Below are 20,408 nucleotides of genomic sequence, written 5' to 3'. Positions count from 1 at the left end.
CAGAAGAAGAATGGGTAACTAAACTGGGGAATGCCAGTGAGTTTTGTTAAGCCTTTAATGCTATAAAGGTGGTTAAAAGTGAAAGTCTTCAAAACCATGGTCTTTGATGAAAGACGAGTAGCTGTGGATAGTAGCATTCTGCTCAGAGGTACCAGGATCATTCCTCCAGTAGGATTAAGAAGCAAACTTATATCATTGAGAAATAAAGGTCACTTAGAAATTGTTAAAACCAAGGAGAGATTGCCTGCTAACTTCTGGTGGCCTGGTCTGGATACTGAGGTCGAAAGATCTGTGCTTCAATGTGTTGAATGCTCTAATAGTGATGAGAATCTGTTTACCCGGCAGATTCCGATGGTATGCAGGAGGTTGTTCGAACATCCGTGGGATGAGGTTGCAATATATATAGTTGACCCACTTAAAGGTGAACATGAAGCTCCTTACTTGATAGTAATACTGGATCTTTATTCTCGGTGGTTGGAATAAACTGGGTCCAGGACATATCATCGTGTAGCATAGTAAGGTTTTTTAAAGGAGATTTTTAAACATGAAAGTTTTACCAAATCACTGTTGACTGATAATGGTCCTCAGTTCTGCTTGAATGAGTTTGAGAGTTTACCAACAGATTGTGACATGGAGCACAAGAGAGGGTCTATTCAGCATCCTGAAATAAATGGACCTTTGAAGAGGGTGAATAAAACTTTGAAGGAAAGCATACAGTTGGCAAACATGAATAATATGGATTGGAAGAGTTTATTACAAGAGCGCATCACAGCCTATTGCATGTCTCCTTACTCGGCAACTGGGAAATCACCTTTTGAATTCTTCAAAGGTCAATCTTCTAGTACCATGTTATGGTTGGATGGATTGGGTCAAGGGGGAAAAATTCAATGGTCTAGGAGATTGCGAGGTAAGAATATTTAGTCTCAATGTAAGAGTAATGAGTAATTTGACAAAAGTAAAAGGATGAAAGACATGACAATACAAGTGGGTGGCATGGTGAACATTAGAGCCCCTATAGGGGGTGCCCAGTGATCAACAATTGCACCGAAGAGAAGAGTGATCAAAGTTTTAAAAAATGCAATCAAATCAGATGATGGCAGAGTTTGGTATTTGATAGGGCTGTGAAAGTGTGTGGAATTTCAGGAACATCTCTAGAACATGAGGTAGTACAGATTGTGAGTCATGCCAGTCAGCGTGGCAAAAATAGAGTTGACAGAAGAATGAGTGGCAGGGTGCACAAGGTACCATCTTATCAAAGATTTTGCGCTGACCTAAGAACCAATGTCTTAGATATTATACTGTTTTCTCTTGTCAGGTATGAAATCTGCTAATCAAATGGGGAAGGATCACTCGTCCTGCACAACCTTAGGTATGCAGGAAGAACGTGGGATGTCCCAATTAAAAGACCCTCATGCACGTGATGGGTAGGGTGGTAACTTAGCGGTATATCTTGATTCTCTGCTATCTAATCACGTGTATGCATAATCATCAGGTCGATCAGGCTATGCAGCCTCCACCAGGAAGTTCTTACCCAAGGTTGATGCAGTAGTGAGCCAGTGAGGAAGGGGTATTAAAAGGCCCGGTAAACCAGATAGAGGAAAATGTATTAGGTCTGGGTTCGGGTTTGGTAGACTCTTAAGTAGTGCATCTCATGAACTTGTTATGAGTAACAGATGCACTCAGAGTATTGAAGTCATAAATAGTGGGGGGGGGTTAAAATTGGTCGACATGTTTCGGCCTCAATGGCTATAATTACGACTTACGGGCATTCATCAGGATCGCTAGGTGAATAATGTGAAAAAGGATATAAATATAATGTGCTCTCAAAATAGTGGTGAGAAATAGGGAAGTTGTCAACCTGTTTCTTTGTATTGGAGGTCTCAGTGTACCTGTGGGAAAAGTAAACACAATTGCTTTTCAACATACAAGGGATGGGGTACAGTGGGACACAGACTGAGCAGAAATCTGCTAGACAATGTCTGTTCGATGATAGACTACATAACAACTAAACAATGGCAATGCTTCATAGACCGGCAGGTACATATGGCAATGTCAACTCTCTCTTCATCACTCCAACCTCATGCAGAGGGCTATAGCATGCTTAGAGTTGGTGATGCATGCATATATTGTAAACATATTTCAAAGTGTAATTCAGAGAGTCGTTTTATCTCTTCAATAATCGGTGATGGTGCATAATGTTGTGTTTTTATCAGATAGTGCTCATTAACCATCAAAATACATATATACCATCACTCGTTCTAACATAGAGGTGTCTTTAGGCAATTTAAACTCTGATGGTGTTTTTGTGTCTGATCACGTGTGCTGTTGATCGGATATTTTATTAGTAAACCTTGGTCAATCAATCAATCAGTGACACTTATAAAGCGCGCTACATACCCGTAGGGTCTCAAGGCGCTGGGGGGGGGGGGGGGGGGTGCCGCTACTGCTCGAACAGCCAGGTCTTCAGCTTCTTCCTGAAGGAAAGGTGGTCTTGGGTCAGGCGCAGGTCGGACGGGAGGGAGTTCCAGGTCTTGGCGGCCAGGTAGGAGAAGGACCTTCCTCCTGCAGTCGCTCTTCGGATGCGGGAGACGGCGGCGAGGGCGTGGTTGGCTGATCGGAGGTGGCGTTTGGGAGCGTAGAAGTTGACTCGGATGTTGAGGTAGCTCGGGCCTTGGTCGTGTAGGGCTTTGTGTGCGTGGGTGAGGAGGCGGAAGGTGATTCTCTTGTTGACGGGGAGCCAGTGAAGGTCTCTCAGATGTCCGGAGATGTGGCTGGATCGTGGGATGTCGAGGATGAGTCTGGCTGAGGCGTTTTGGATCCGCTGGAGTCTCTTCTGGAGCTTGGCGGTGGTACCGGCGTAGAGGGCGTTACCGTAGTCCAGTCGGCTGGTGACGAGGGCCTGGGTGACGGTCTTCCTGGTCTCTGTGGGGATCCACCAGAAGATCTTCCGTAGCATGCGTAGGATGTTGAAGCACGCCGAGGAGACGTTGTTGACTTGCCTGGTCATGGAGAGGGAGGAGTCCAGGATGAAGCCCAGGTTTCGTGCATGGTCTGTCGGTTTGGGTGCGGTGCCCAGGGCGGGAGGCCACCAGGAGTCGTCCCAGGCGGAGGGTGAGGAGCCCAGGATGAGGACCTCCGTCTTGTCCGAGTTCAGTTTCAGGCGGCTGGTCGTCATCCACTCGGCTACCTCTTTCATCCCTTCGTGCAGGTTGGCTCTGGCGGCGGCGGGGTCGTTGGTCACGGAGAGGATCAGCTGGGTGTCGTCGGCGTAGGAGATTATGCTGAGGTGGTGTTTGCGTACGATGGCCGCGAGGGGGCTCATGTAGACGTTGAGAGGGTGGGGCTCAGGGATGATCCTTGGGGGACGCCGCAGATGACTTCGGAGGCCTCTGACTTGTACGGTGGTAGGCGGACTCTCTGTGTTCTTCCGTCGAGGAAGGAGATGATCCATTCCAGCGCCTTGTCCTGGATTCCGATGTTGCTGAGGCGCCGTACTAGGGTGCGGTGGCAGACCGTGTCGAATGCCGCGGAGAGGTCTAGGAGGATGAGGGCCGCTGTTTCTCCATTGTCCATCAGGGCTCGGATGTCATCGGTGGCGGCGATGAGGGCGGTCTCGGTGCTGTGTTTGGCTCGGAAGCCGGACTGTGAGGGGTGCATTGGTAACAGAATAGGAAAGCTGTTATTACCTCGTGTGTATAACTAACGCGCTTCTGTCGGGAGGCCGTGCTCCAGGCGGACAATGGGGAGAAAGAGCTAGAGTTAAGACAAAGCGCAGCAAGATACTTGCGATTTTAGCATTCTCGTTTCTTCGGTATCGGCACCTTCTGCGTCCGCTGCTGGCGTCCTCTGTGTGCGCGCTGCTCTCTCCGACCCGGAAACAGAAAGTTGGGTTTCCGGGTAATTATTATCGGAGGCTGGTCATGTTTGGAAGTGATCCTATTGGTCCTTCCATGTGTTGCTATAGGAACCCGCGATGTTCGCTGTTACATATCAGTGAATTACTTTCCTTTGTGTATAATGTTAGTCTATTATTTATACACGGCAAGGTTAATGGAACCATTGTTCGGTAACTAGACGAACATTCATATTAAGAAGTTTAGTCCGATGTTTGGGCTGTGACGTCTCTAATTGTTGATAAAGGAGCAGTGTGTTAAAGACAGAATACACTAGGTTGTGTATTGTAGAATGTGGGGCAACTTTCACATCATCATAAGGATGGTAGTTATTCCAGTTATTGTGCCTCTTAGTAAGACAGTGGTTACTCAGGCCAGATACTGTGTGGCCATTGTCTCGCCAGACTGAGCCAGGGGATATTATCATTCAAACCTTCACTGTCAGTTCTGACCCTGTGCACCCACCTTTGCTCTTTTTCAAAGAGGATCTTTTCAGCATTTCTGTCTCTGTTGGGTAGTGTCTCGAGGATGACCCAGTGTAGTTCTTCTACTGTGTGGCCCTTCTCTAGGTAGTGGTTCGCCATTTTTGTGGTACTCTTTTTGCATTTCACATTGCTACTGTGTTCACACACTCTTTGTTTAATTTTCCTGCATGTCATGCCGATGTATCTGAGGTTACAGGGGCAAGTGATCATATAGACTACGTAGCTGGTGTTGCAGTTTGTGTGGGTCCTTAGGGTCCATTTGAAATCTGGCTGCAGCTGTAGTTCTTTGGTGGGTTTTGTTAGGCTGCATACAGAGCATGAGCCACAAAGATAATGTCCTGTCACTTGAGGAGTACCCCACGGGTTGGTAATCTCTCAGGGTGTTCTTGGGGCAGGTCTAGTGTGGACTAGAATGTCTTTTAAGTTGCGACTCCTCTTATTTGCGAACCTCGGTTTCGGCCAAGAAAGGTTCCCAGATGTCAATATTCGCCAATTCTTGTTAATGATCTTTTTAACACTGTTTGTCATCGGACTGTACGTGGTTACACAGGTCAAGACCTCTTCAGAGGGTGCTTTTGGGACAGTTTCGATGAGTGCCTCTCTATTCTGGTTTCTGGCACGTTTTTTGCATTTGTTAATTACCTTCCTTGGATAGTCCCGGGCTTCCAATTTTTTGCAGAGGTCGTTAGCCTGTGATTTGTACTCAGTCGTATTGCTGCAATTCCGCCGTAGTCTGAGGAACTGGCTGTATGGTAAATTTTCCCTCAGGGGGCGGGGATGGAAGCTCTTGTAAGAGAGAAGGCTGTTCTTAGCGGTTGCTTTGAAAAAGGTTCGAGTTTGGAGGGTGCCAGCCTCGGCATAGATGTTTACGTCTAGAAAGTCAATGCTTTTCTGGTCTGCACAGTAAGTGAATCTCAGGCATTCATCTCTCTGGTTCAACCAGGTATGGAAATCATGTAAATTACTTAGGTCTCCTTTCCTGATAACGAAAAAATCATCGATATACCGTTTCCAGAACAGTATATGTTGATGGTAGGGGTTGTTGTTCTTGTTCAAGATAGGTTGGTCCTCGAAAGTGCTGACGTAGAGTCCTGCCACACTGGGGGCAAATGTGCTGCCCATCGAAGTACCCTGGCATTGTATGTACAGGGTGTCTTTGTATTGAAAAAAGTTTACCATAAGTGCCATCCGGCAACACTCCAGTACAAAGTGTCTGGGGGTTTTTTGGTCCATACAGAGTTAAAGAGTATGTTCTCGAGGGTGTCCATTGTTTTCCCCTATGGAAGGCTGGTATACAAGCTTTCCATGTCGAACCCAACTAGTAGCATGGTGGTCGGGGAATACTCGATGTTTTGTAATTGGTTGAGGAGGTCTCTGGTGTCCTTTAAGTACATTGGGGTTTTTTGGACTAAAACTGAGGTATTGGTCAGCATACTGGGAGAGTGGTTCCAGGATTGAGCCAATGCCTGAAACGATTGGTCGTCCAGGTGGTGGTACTCGCCCTTTGTGTGTCTTTGGTAGTGAGTAGAAGTAGGGGGTTCTCGGTGTTGTGGTTCCTAGATATTCCGCCTCTTTTTTCAAAATCCAGTTGTTTGTTTCTCCTTCTTCAATCATCATGGCAATAGTTCTCTGTAGTCTCGGTGTGGGGTCTATTGTTAAGACTTTGTAGAATTTGTCATCCGAGAGTAGGTCCATACATTGTTGGTCAATCGTTTCAGGCATTAGCTCAATCCTGGAACCACTCTCCCAGTATGCTGACCAATACCTCAGACCTTTAGTCCAAAAAACCCCAACGTACTTAAAGGATACCAGAGACCGCCTCAACCAATTACAAAACATCGAGTATTCCCCGACCACCATGTTCCTGGTTGGATTCGACATGGAAAGCTTGTATACCAGCCTTCCACAGGGGAAAACAATGGACACCCTCGAGAACATACTCTTTAACTCTGTATGGACCTACAAAATCCCCAGACACTTTGTACTGGAGTGTTGCCGGATGGCACTTATGGAAAACTTTTTTCAATACAAAGATACCCTGTACCTACAATGCCATGGTACTTCGATGGGCATCACATTTGCCCCCAGTGTGGCAGGACTCTACGTCAGCACTTTCGAGGACCAACATATCTTGAACCAGAACAACAACCCCTATCATCAACATATACTGTTCTGGAAACGGTATATCGATGATATTTTCGTTATCTGGAAAGGAGACCTAAGTAATTTACATGATTTCCATACCTGGCTGAACCAGAGAGATTAATGCCTGAGATTCACTTACTGTGCGGACCAGAAAAGCATTGACTTTCTAGACGTAACCATCTATGCCGAGGCTGGCACCCTCCAAACTCGAACCTTTTTCAAAGCAACCGCTAAGAACAGCCGTCTCTCTTACAAGAGTTCCATCCCCGCCCCCTGAGGGAAAATTTACCATACAGCCAGTTCCTCAGACTACGGCAGAATTGCAGCAATACGACTGAGTACAACTCACAGGCTAACGACCTCTGCAAAAAATTGGAAGGCCAGGACTATCAAAGGAAGGTGATTAACAAATGCAAAAAACGTGCCAGAAACCAGAATAGAGAGGCACTCCTCGAAACTGTCCCAAAAGCACCCTCTGAAGAGGTCTTGACCTGTGTAACCACATACAGTCCGATGACAAACAGTGTTAAAAAGATCATTAACAAGAATTGGCGAATATTGACATCTGGGAACCTTTCTTGGCCGAAACCAAGGTTCGCAAATAAGAGGAGTCGCAACTTAAAAGACATTCTAGTCCACACTAGACCTGCCCCAAGAACACTCAGAGAGATTACCAACCCATGGGGTACTCCTCAAGTGACAGGATATTATCCATGTGGCTCATGCTCTGTATGAAGCCTAACAAAACCCACCAAAGAACTACAGCTGCAGCCAGATTTCAAATGGACCCTAAGGCCCACACAAACTGCAACACCAGCTACGTGGTCTATATGATCACTTGCCCCTGTAACCTCAGATACATCGGCATGCTATGCAGGATAATTAAACAAAGAGTGTGTGAACACCGTAGCAATGTGAAATGCAAAAAGAGTACCACAAAAATGGCGAACCACTACCTAGAAAAGGGCCACACAGTAGAAGAACTACACTGGGCCATCCTCGAGACACTACCCAACAGAGACAGAAATGCTGAAAAGATCCTCTTTGAAAATGAGCAAAGGTGGGTGCACAGGCTCAGAACTGACACTGAAGGTTTGAATGAAAATATCCCCTGGCTCAGTCTGGTGAGAGAATGACCACACAGTATCTGGCCTGAGTAACCACTGTCTTACTAAGAGGCACAATAACTGGAATTACTACCATCTTTATGATGATGTGAATGTTGCCCCACGTTCTACAATACACAACCTACTGTATTCTGTCTTTAACACACTGCTCCTTTATCAACAATTAGAGACGTCACAGCCCACACATCGGACTAAACTTCATAATATGAATATTCGTCTAGTTACCGGACAATGGTTCCATTAACCTTGCCGGGTATAAATAATAGACTAACATTATACACAAAGGGAAGTCATTCACTGATATGTAACAGCGAACATCGCGGGTTCCTATAGCAACACATGGAAGGACTAATAGGATCACTTCCAAACATGACCAGCCTCCGATAATAATTACCCGGAAACACACGTTTCTGTTTCTGGGTCGGCGAGAGTAGCGCTCACACAGAAGACGCCAGCAGCGGACGCAGAAGGTGCCGATACCAAAGAAACGAGAATGCTAAAATCGCAAGTATCTTGCTGCGCTTTGTCTTAACTCTAGCTCTTTCTCCCCGTAGTGCGCCTGGAACTCGGCCACCCGACTGAAGCGCGTTAGTTATACGCGCGAGGTAATAACAGCTTTCCTATTCTGTTACCAATGGACCAAGGATTACTAGTAAAATATCCGATCAACAGCACGCGTGATCAGACACAAAAACACCATCAGAGTTTAAATCGCCTAAAGACACCTCTATGTTAGAACGAGTGATGGTATATATGTATTTTGATGGTTAATGAGCACTATCTGATAAAAACACAACATTATGCACCATCGCCGATTATTGAAGAGATAAAACGACTCTCTGAATTACACTTTGAAATATGTTTACAATACATGCATGCATCACCAACTCTAAGCATGCTATAGCCCTCTGCATGAGTTTGGAGTGATGAAGAGAGAGTTGACATTGCCATATGTACCTGCCGGTCTATGAAGTATTGTCATTTTTTAGTTGTTATGTAGTCTATCATCGAATAGACATTGCCTAGCAGATTTCTGCTCAGTCTGTGTCCCACTGTACCCCATCCCTTGTATGTTGAAAAGCAATTGTGTGTACGTTTCCCACAGGTACACTAAGACCTCCAATACAAAGAAACAGGTTGACAATTTCCCTATTTCTCACCACTATTTTGAGAGCACATTATATTTATATCCTTTTTCACATTATTCACCTAGCGGTCCTGATGAATGCCCGTAAGTCCTAATTAAGGCCATTGAGGCAGAAACGTGTCGACCAATTTTAAACCCCCCCACTATTTATGACTTCAATACTCTGAGTGCATCTGTTACTCATAACAAGTTCATGAGATGCACTACTTAAGAGTACCAGACCTGAACCCAGGCCTAATAAATTTTCCTCTATCTGGTTTTCTGGGCCTTTGAATACCCCTTCCTCACTGGCTCACTACTGCATCAACCTTGGGTAAGAACCTCCTGTTGGAGGCTGCATAACCTGATCGACCTGATGATTATGCACACACATGATTAGATAGCGGAGAATCAAGATATACCACTAAGTTACCACCATACCCATCACGTGCATGAGGGTCTTTTAATTGGGACACCCCACGTTCTTCCTGCATACCTAAGGTTGTGCAGGACGAGTGATCCTTCCCCATTTGATTAGCATATTTACTCAGGAAACTGAATGGATCAGCTTTTCACCTCCCCCCAATTGATTAAAAAGTATGAAATTTGTACAGGGTTCAGAAAATGATAGGTGAATTAGTTGTTTAAGCACATATTCAAGTTTGTTAACATATTAATATGTATTATTTGTTGGGAAAGGAGAAGTGTGATGTCTTAGTAAGATTCCATGTTTGCTTGTTCTAGAACCTTACCAGACAGAGATTTGAGAATGGGATATACTTGGGGTGGCAGTTGAAACTGGACAAGCGGTGGCCTGGGGTGTAAAGAATAAACCATCTTACCAACTCACATGGACTTGGAGTGGTTTGACCATAAGCAACAATACCACAGTTCTGCAATTCTGCCTTGCAGAACCCGCCCCTTGAGGACACTACTATTTCCTTCGAAAACACCTTTGCAATTCTCCAGAGGACTTCATGATAATGCTTACAATTTCCTGCACTAGGGTGCAGAGAAGATAAATATCCCAGGAATAGCATACCCAGTACCACTCTCCAGGTAATGGCAATGGAGCCTCTTGTGCACCACAGAGAAGCTGATCCAAGCTGTTACCATGATGCATTTGGGTACAAAAAAGGTTGGGCTACCACGAGGTCAGAGCTGGAAGCAGTGGCATAGCAGAGGCCCTTTCCCCTGTGGTTAGGTATTAAAACTGTAATTGGAGAGAATTGGACCACACACACTTTGGAGTGGTGTCACAGAAACTAATGTACTTTAGGTATCTATGCTTTCTTCCTTCTGTATCGTCTCACTCTGCTGCATCGTTCCCTGATTTTCTCTCCATTCTTTTTTCCTCTATAGCACACTACTTTCCAACTTTACCTTTGCCAAAGTCCTCTTGTATATGTTCCCTTACTGTCCTCAAATTTGCATTATCCACTGATCTTTACATTCCACATGGCATCTCTCCCTTCCCCTCGCACCCTTTTTCTACTATATCTCTCATATCCCTTTCACTATCCCCTGTATTTCTTCACTTTCCTTTACTCTCCCCTTCTCATATCTCTACATTCCTACTTATATCTCCAATTAACCAGTATCTCTATAGTGTCCACCTTTCCCTCTCCACATCTTGCTCTGTATCTCTCCACTTCCCTCCATTCTCAGTTGATGTTACAATGCTGTCCTTCTATTACCTCTAGCTTTTCTATTCTCCTTCCACCCACCTTATTTTTTTACCTCTCAATCTGTATTAACTGTTGGCCACTTATGATTGTGTCTGGAGGAATGGGTAAATGCACTTTAAAATTACAATATGAAAATATGATGTGGGCAGTGCATTACATAAAGGAAAACAAAGGATCTGCTGATTCAGATAAAGTACAGTGTTGTTAGAAGATAATCTAGAAGGGTAGAACAGTTGTAGTATATACTTAACATTCCTAATGAAATATGTCTCCTGAATCCCAGAAGCCGCAAGAACTTAGAGGATGTTACTGTGCTTACTACTTAAATTATTATTGTTTTTATTATCCAGATTTGTACAGCGCATGGCAACCCAGCCAAGAGTTTCCCAGCGCTGTGCTATAATAAGTTACAAGGAAGAGAGAAGCGAACTGCTGTAGATGGCAAGGTTGAAAAGAGACAGATTTTGAGTTTCCTACGGAAAGCAAAGCGCGAACAACACAATCTCAGCACAGCCGGGAGGGCATTCCATAACTTTGGGCCTAAGAAAAGGTTGAATTAAAAAAAAGTTGATGTTTTCTCATAAACATATCAGAAATATCACAGGAGTGCAGTGCATGCATCCTTTATATCTTTCTAACAGACTCAGACACATACAAAACTTACCATATGGAGCGGCAGAGCAGTCTTCTCTGATATTCACGGAAGAACAATGATACAGGCATTCTGTTTGCGTGTGAGGGTGTGTGATTGTGTGGCATGGTGTGTGTATGTGTGATGATGCATGCATGGTGATTTGTGTTGGGTGATGTTTGTTTGGGTGAAATGTAGACTGTATGTGTGTGCAATGGTATGTGTTTATACATGTGATGCTTATATGTGATGTTGACTATGTGATTGTGTAATGGTGTGTTTTAGTTAGTAGTATGATGATGTGTGTGTTGATTTGATTTGTGTGTCTGTTTGTGTCTTTTAACTGTGTGCAACTTTATATATGGTGGTTTCATTGTGTGGTTTGGTGTGTGTATTACAGTACTAGTGTGATAGTGTGTTTATGTTTGTGACCAGTGTCATGGTGTTCATGTGTGCTGGTATGTATGATGGTGAATATGTGTAGAACAGTGTCTTGTTGTTTATGTGTAGGCTGTCCTGTTTTCAGTTTCCATTTTTGGTAAATTCTGGTATTTTTTTCCAGTGTTTTCAAGAGATTTCAATACCTTAAAAAAAAAAGTTGTTAAAAGTGGTTCCACATATTTGTTCACTAAAAAAAAAAACATAACAAGTGTTTTTCTGGTGTTTATGGAACGTTTTGCTTTTATTATAGCTTGCTTTCTGCACCTATAGAACATGGTATATAGACGGTGTACGTATAGTGTATATGAGGTCCAAATAGATTTTTGCAAATTTTACTTATTGTAGTACACGATACAATACTTGTTCAGTGATTCTTTGGTCATGTGCACTCACTCTTTCCTTCCCATGTAAACTTCTGTGAAAAGGCCCTCTCAAAATTGGCACTTGAGACGGGCAACACCAATACAGCCAGTACACAATTTCTTAACTCTGGCCGCTGACATATCTTTCCATATCAATACTGGTGCACTTGAAGATTGCAATTCTCAGGGCAGGTTCTGCAATATTTGCGTTGAGCTGGGCGCTTATGCCATCAAGAGTTATTGAAGCAGTCAAAAATTAAGCAGCACTTTTGAAATTATGGAGAAAATTACCCTTTTCTGAAGGGATCTAGAACTTGTACAGAGTACCACAGTGAGATTTCATTGACTTCAAATGCCATTGGTGGTGAAGGGACATTTCTATGCATCATTGCAAGCCATTTCTCATACATTGTAAAATAAATGTTCCTGAATTGCTCTTCAAAATTGCTTTGCTTACCAAGGTGCAAGCACTCTAACATGGAACATGTTGCAGTGCCAAAGTCACTAAAGGTGTCACCCAGCCTACTCTCAAGGAGGTGTTTCACATCTACGCCACTTATGCAGAACACTTGGCAGACAAGGGTTTTTTCAGACTCAAGATTTTTGTATTATGTCCACTTCAGCAGTTATGTTTTTCTGCAAAAATCTAAGAATGCAGTAAAGTGTACTTTTGCACATCACTATCAATATGCGACCAAAGATCCTCACATTTCTTGCCTTTGGCATCTTCACTCAGCACAAATTCTGTAAACGGTTGCCACATGGATAAGATAGCATTCATAGCTCCTTGGACTGAAAACCATCAGCCAATGGACTCAGTTGGGATGACTCTTTCTTTGATGCCACACAAAAAGATAAATATTTTTTGTTTTATTTCCTGTGAATAAGAATACAGTGCACTAGAATGGACTAAAATGTCAATAGCATCCCTCTTTAACTCTGAAGATTGTAAAGATGCTTTCAGCATACCATCTAACAAGTGGCAAGGATCTCCTACAGGGAATCACTTCAGCTCGGGTGTCAATTTTGGCAGGTCATCACACAGCTTTTTCTTATATGTAGCTGAATCACTGCAAATTCAAACAATATGACTCCAATTTTTAATGACCTTGCAAATAACCTTTTTTGCAGAGCATTCCAAGTGGCACTGCGGTCGATGTTTTCCAAAAGTTTGGTGTCATGTTTTCACCACTATGTCAGACGCTCTTCATAAACATACTTGTCACTATACCTTGCATTGAATGTTTAAAGGCTGAGGTGTTGGTAATTCGCCTACTATGAATACTGACCCACTAGAAACCCATTCTCTGTTGGTAAATGTGAAGAAACATAATAGGAAAGATTCTTATGAAACCAGCCATTTTTACCTGTTAGTGAAAGAATCAAATGTACCCCAAATATCAAATATGATTTTGATATTTCCTGATTCTCTACAGTTTATAAAATAATTAAACAAGACCTAAAACATGCTTCTAAACCCTGCATCTTCAGACCAAAGAACGCACAACTGAAAAAAGCAAAAGGAAAAAGAAACAATATTTTAGTGGCATCCTTAAACAGCAAAACTTAAGCAGAATAATGTTAGCCCACTCTTTAAATCCTCTGTTGGAGCACCATATTGCATAGATGACATTAGTGGAGTTACAATTGGTAAAGCAGCATAATTCATATTTATTTAGTTTCAGCACAATGCTTGCACAATATTTGCATATCAAGCAGTTTCCACTTTTAAAATTACCCTTCATTTTATTTAATCACTAGAAATTGTTTATTCATTCCACCACATAATTTAATTGAACCATTAGTCAAAGCTGCACACGTCGGTCATCTAGGTATGTGTGGCACTAAACAATTGCTGCATAGGTTTTATTGGTGGCTAGGTATGGATGCTTTTGTTGAGCAATATATTTATTAGTGTCCAGAGTGCTTATTATCCGATAAGCATTGGAAAACCAACAACGTTTCTACTTGTATTAATAATTTGCCTAATGAGCCTTGGGAAAAATTAGCTATAGATTTTTCAAGACTTTATAAAAATGTTTAGTCCCTTATCAGCAAGTCTCTTCTAAATTAAGTGTTGAGAAAAATGTAATCACTAGACAAAGTTTATTCGTTCCACCACATAAATTAATTGAACCATTAGTCAAAGCTGCACATGTTGGTCATCCTGTTATGTCTGGCACTAAACAATTGCTGGGTAAGTTTTATTGGTGGCCAGGTATGAATGCTTTTGTTGAGTGGTGTGGATCACTGGTTAGCGGTGGCAGACCCGGAAGCAGAGAACGGCCCGGGACCAGGGTTCAATTCCCGACGCGGCAGGGTCGTGGACCAGGGTCAGCGGACTCGATAATACTCGCCTCGGTGCCTACTCTATCCAGGAATCACACTCGGCAACTCTGGGCATTAGCTTGCCTCATCTCCACAACGGCCCCCCACATTCACCGGGGATGCCTGGTTTCACCTTGGAGATACCCAGTAGGGACCATCTCACAGGGATAGCCAGGACGGGTTCTCCAGCGGTCTACAGCGCCACGACGCCTCAGGGCAGCAGTGCGCTTTACAAGACACATACATTTACATTTGAGCAATACATTAATAAGTGTCCAGAGTGCTTATTATCTGATAAACATTGGAATAATAACAACGTTTCTACTTGAGTAAATAATTTGCTTAATAAGCCATGTGAAAAATTTGCTATAGATTTTTCAGGACCTTATAATGTTTTGTGTAGTGATATGAAATATCACTGATTATTACTCGAAATAGGTCACGTACGATTTTCTACCGTTTCCCACTACTGACCGTGATTTAATTCCCAAACAATTAGTGTCCGATAACAGGACACATTTCACATCTAAGAAAATTGTGGATTTCCTAAACAAATATTGTATTAAACATGAAAAAAACACCTTCATATTTTCTAGCTGTAAATAGTTTAGATGAAAGATCTAATAAGGTTTTTAAAGAAGGCATTCATATGGCGTTGGCATCTGAATTAGATGTGCGTAAGTATATGAGGTAGATAGTCTGGAGTTATCTCAAAACTCCACATTCTACTACAGGTTTATCTCCTTTCTTTTTGTTGCAAGGTAGAGATGCTAAATCTATCTTGGATCCTGTTTTTGATAACAAAATGGGTTCACTGTCAATGGATGTTAGATTGGATTCTCACAGATCTGTGGATTAATGTGTTAGAGGAAATTTTGAGGCATCTGTATTAGATGTGTGTAAGTATTTAAGGGAGAAAGTCTGGAGTTATCTCAACACTCCGCATTCTATTGCAGGTTTTTCTCCTTTCTTTTTGTTGAAAGGTAGAGATGTTTAATCTATCTTGGATCCTGATTTTGGTAAACAAAATGGGTTCACTGTCTAAGGATGTTGGATTGGATTTTCACAGATCAGTGGCTGAATGTGTTAGAGAAAATTTTGAACGAAGATATAAATCTCTTAACAAATTCTCTTCTAAGGGACAGAGAGAATTTCTGGTTGGTGATTGGATCCTCAACAAAAAGCCCAAAAAAATCTGCAAAAGTGAATCTAAGTATTCTGGTCCTCAACAAATTGCCAGAGTAGCGCATTACAGGTTTTTCTCCTTTCTTTTTGTTGAAAGTTAGATATGCTAAATCTATCTTGGATCCTGTTCAAAATTGGTTCACTGTCTAAGGATGTGTCTGTGGTGCTCCGTGGGTTTTCTTGCTTGGTACTTAAGCAGTTAATAAACAACTTTCGAAATATCACCCTTGATTCCGTTTAATGTGGTTTACGTTACAATAAACTTCAAACACTATTTTGACGGAACACTGTCAAAAGTTTAAAAAAGGAAGCTTTAATACCTGACAAATTAATCTCAAATGTACATAACAACTGGGGCGTGGCTAGCAGCCGAACATGGCGGCAGCTTAGAGGGAGAGCTCCGCGAGTAGGGCGGCTTCTCCGATAATCCGATCATTAATCCGTTCCTTCCCAGATCTCTAAGGGAAGGCCCCGAGGCCCAGGACCGGGTAGAGTCGACAGCAGAAAAGCCGGAGAGAATACGTGACAGGGTGTACTCCCTGCCAGAAGTGCCCAGCAGGGGCCTAGCTGGTGACGGAGAGCCCGGAGCTGTGGTATCCGGGAGGGCAGAGCGGAAGTGCCTGAAGCCTGGGAGGAGTCCACCGGAAGTTCCCCAGCTGCGACGTGTGGAGGACGATGAGGTGGAGAGGAACAGCGGAAACAGAGCACAAGGGGTGAGGCTCGAGAGAACAGCGAACAGTGCTGCAGAACCCTTCGGAGTGAAGCTGAGTGCACTTTGTGACCAGAAGCCGGTCTGCGGGTAAGGAGATCGTGGGCAGTGACGCAACCGCTGGCGACGTCGCCAGCATCCAGGAGTGCAGCATCGGCAAAGGGGATAAGGCTGCTACCAAATATCAGCACATCGGGAGTGCTGGGCAGCCGGTGTGGCAGCGGGAGAAAGCAGAGACAAAAGGCATGCCTCCAGAGGCGGGGACACGGGACGGGACAAGGCTTAATAAGCGCCTATGGGGGAACATCAGTGGAATACACTCCGGCCGAGAACCGCGTATCCTAAACCATAGAGGACATTGCTGAAGCGGAGTGCCTGTGGGAGGTCACGGTGGCGGAAAGGTACAGCATAGGCAACGACAGCGTGGCGTGGCCGAAGGCACGAGACGATACAGGGTCTCTCTACAGTGATTGTGAGGGGGAGAATATTAAGGTGGAAATCCGGCCAGGACCCTCGCGAAAGTGCCTAGACTGGAAATAAAGGATAACCTTCCCCATATTTGAAGGCTGAAACAGGTGGGACCACCCTTCAGGCACGATTGGCGCAGAATTATAGTACAGGGCCCCATGAGAGACTGAAGACTGACTGCCTGAGCGATATAAAACACGTGGAGCAGCGACCATCGGCTGCTGGAAATAAGGCAGAGCGGACGGGGTGGCACAGGTGGTCCGAAGAGCACGCAGGATCCGTGGGAGTCCTCACCCACGCCGCATATATTCCTGCGCCCCTGGGGCCCGTGAAACATTCCAGTGGTAGAGAGGCGTCGCAAGAGATGACATGGCAGGCAGGGGCGCTAAGGGCAGCACAACGCAAGCCTGCCTCGACAACTTTGCCTATGATAAGACCAACTCACCTCCTGCAGAGTCGAGGACGTCCACGGACGGGGCTGGGGGAAAAAAGTGACGTTGGAAGACGTTATGACGGTGCTAACACAGGTGCAGGCCACAGTAGGTTCGATCTCCACCGAGATCTCCCTGATACGCGCAGACTTCCACAAAATGTCTGAGCGTGTGAATTCGCTAGAGGTGGTCGCGAAATCGCTGGTGGAGGATGTGTCAGAGCTGAGATGGAGTGGATGACGGCTGAGAACAAATCCCTAAAAGAAAAACTGGACGACCAAGAAGGGCGCTCAAGGAGAAATAACATCAGAATTCTTGGGGTTCCGGAGTCTGAGGGCACTCGAGCGACGGACCTATTTGTGGAAGACCTGATTAAAACGAGGCTTCAGCCTAAAGGCCTATCCACCTACTTCTCAGTCAAAAGGGCACACAGAGTCCCGGGAGGATGGCCAAAACCGGGCGCAGCGCTGAGACTCATTTTAGCAAGACTCTTTAATTTCCAGGACCGGGACGCCATCCTGCAGGCGGCAAGGTTTTCCCCTCCCATCAAGATTCAGAACTCGACGCTTGCCTTCTTCCCGGATTATACTGCAAAGAGGTCTGGATGTTAAGAAGGAGTTAAGGGCGAGAGAGATCCCATACTCAAAGTTGTTCCCAGCCAGGTTGCGGGTGGTAGCTGACAAAAAAACCCGGTTTTTCGATACACCTGACTTGGCTCAGGACTGGCTGGAAGGGTGGGGACCGGCCAATCAGCCTCGCCAATCGAATAGAAAACATCGGGATCAGCGCACTGAAGAACACTCAGGATCTCAAATGTCAGGGCTGGAGGAGGCGGAACGCTCGCCGACGAGGGAAGATCTCAGCGATGAAGTCGAAACAAGACAATGATCACCTGGTACCTAATGGACGATCGATGAGAAAGGTACCTGCAGGTGGACTGCCAATGGACACTAAGCTAAGGGACTCCGAAGAGGGTATGAGGGGTCGCCGACTCCGGGGGGTCTCCACCCCGACAAGCAAGTATCTTGTGTGTGGTATGGGTTAAGCACTCTGCTAAGTTGGGGGGGCGGGCAGTTCAATGTCCGTATAGCAGGGAGGCAGGGAGGGGGCGTTTCAGGGGGGGGGGAGTTCTTGTTTTCTTTGCCCCACAAGTAGGGGTACTGTTCATTGAATTGTTGACTCAATATGTTAGGGTAGGACTTGATGACAACGACTCGCTGGTGAAGTGGCGGAGGGATAGACCATATGCACTACAGTCCGTAACACACTCATGCACTCAAAACATGATTGGATATGACACACGATGCTCGGTTGACACCTTAGATGGGGGCACACTAGCAACGCCGGTGGCATCACTGCCGATAATGTCGTGGAATGTAAGGGGTCTAGGTGACAAAATAAAAAGAGGACTGGTTATACAGGGTATCAAAAGACTGGGTCCGGCGCTGGTTCTCCTGCAGGAGACGCACCTGGCGGGCACCGCATGTCAGGCACTGGATAGACGAAGCTACTATATGGTAGTGCACTCAGAGTTCACTTCTAGGTCGCGTGGGACAAGTATACTGTTGCGGAAATCGTCCCCATTTATACTCAAAAACACCAAAACAGACAACCATGGCCGCTTCGCAGCAGCACATGGGCAATGGGAGGGCAAACCCCTGAACATAGTCTTAGTTTACATTCCTCCGGCGCTTCACGCAGTTGCTTTGCCTGAGCTGGGGAAGTTTCTCCTAGAACTGCCAGAGGGCGATCTCATCCTAGGGGGGGATTTCAATGCAGTAGTTCATAACACGCAAGATAGGTACCCTGTATGGTCACAGACACCAGGACCCTTGCGGTTCAGCGGCTTTCTAGAGGCGCAAAGTCTCGTAGATATATGGCGCCATATGCACCCCATCGCACAGCAATACACCTACTACTCTGCTACGCACAGTAGTTTGTCCCGAATTGACTACTTCCTGACCTTAGGCGACGGCCTCCTCACTATTGACGAAGTACACATTAGACCCAGGGACATTATTGACCACTCCCCGATGACACTAACGCTGTCCAGTCCAGAGAAGTCCCGTAAGAGAATATTTCCGATCTACCCGGTATACCTCAGGGTACCGTCCATACGGAAAGATCTGAAGGAAACATGGCGTCGGTTGAATTCCCCTCGGTCTTATGGGAGGTGTATAAAACGGTCTTGAGAGGGCAATCCATTTCATCCATAGTGGGACACAAGCACACACAGAGGCGAGAATTAACAGAACTAGAATTAGCTCTCCACACGGCGAACACTGCACACATGGCAGACCCAACAGCGGATACGCTCCACACACTGCAATTATGTGAACAGCAACATGATGATCACCTAAAGTGCTGGACCATAGACAACATAGCGGCGACTACACATAGAATATACAATGTGGGGGACAAGGCGGGTAAGCTGCTGGCCTGGTTAGACTAAAAGAGGGGTGGTGGTAAGAGTATACTCCAGTTGAGCGCTGCAGACGGAATGCTGCATACGCGCCCGCCGGATATAGTCAATGACCTAGCTGACCACTTCCAAAAGGTATATACCCCAAACGTCGAGGTGACAGCGGAGGCAGCAACGGCTGCCCTCCACAACGTACCGACACCAACTCTCTCGCAAGAAGCGATGAAGGAGCTAGAAGCCAAATTGACAACGGAAGAAATACAACTGGCCCTCATTGCAGTGCACTCTGGCAAGACTTTGGGCCCCAAGGGGATTCCAATCGAATGGTACAAGACAATGTCGGAAACGCTGAGTGCGCCCATATTGGCCATGTATGTAGAAAGTCTAGAACATAAGGTCCTCCCTTTAGACCAACGTACGGTGACAATTATGGCAATCCTGAAACCAGGAAAGCCACCGACGGAGTGCACGTCCTATCGCCCGATATCGCTCCTTAATGCGGAAGCCAAGATTCTGGCGAAACTTCTGGCTACTAAGTTAATGCCGCACCTCCTGCACTTGATTCACCCAGATCAATCAGGCTTTATGCCACACAGGAGCACAGCGTTAAACCTCCGTCGAGTTCATGGTGCGGTGGCGCGAGCACCGCAACTGCCGGCGGCAATCTTGTCTTTAGATGCTAGGATGGCATTTGATATGGTCGAATTGAACTATTTATTTGCGGTGCTTGCCCACATGGGATTCGGTCCCAAATTCATATCTTGGATACAGCTCCTATACGCTAGTCCGATGGCGCATGTGTCGGCAAACAGTCGCATCTCCCGCACGATACTGCTGGCTAGGGGCACGCGACAGGGCTGTTTGCTGTCACCCCTATTGTTTGCGCTGGTCCTGGAGCCACTAGCCACCTTAATTAGGGCTACCCCGAAGGGGATGCAATGGGGGGAAAGCTGGGAAGACAGAGCCT

This window comes from Lissotriton vulgaris, chromosome 7 (genome assembly GCF_964263255.1).
Source record: "Lissotriton vulgaris chromosome 7, aLisVul1.2, whole genome shotgun sequence".
Lineage (NCBI taxonomy): Eukaryota > Metazoa > Chordata > Amphibia > Caudata > Salamandridae > Lissotriton > Lissotriton vulgaris.
Note: the sequence above shows the minus strand (reverse complement) of the source record.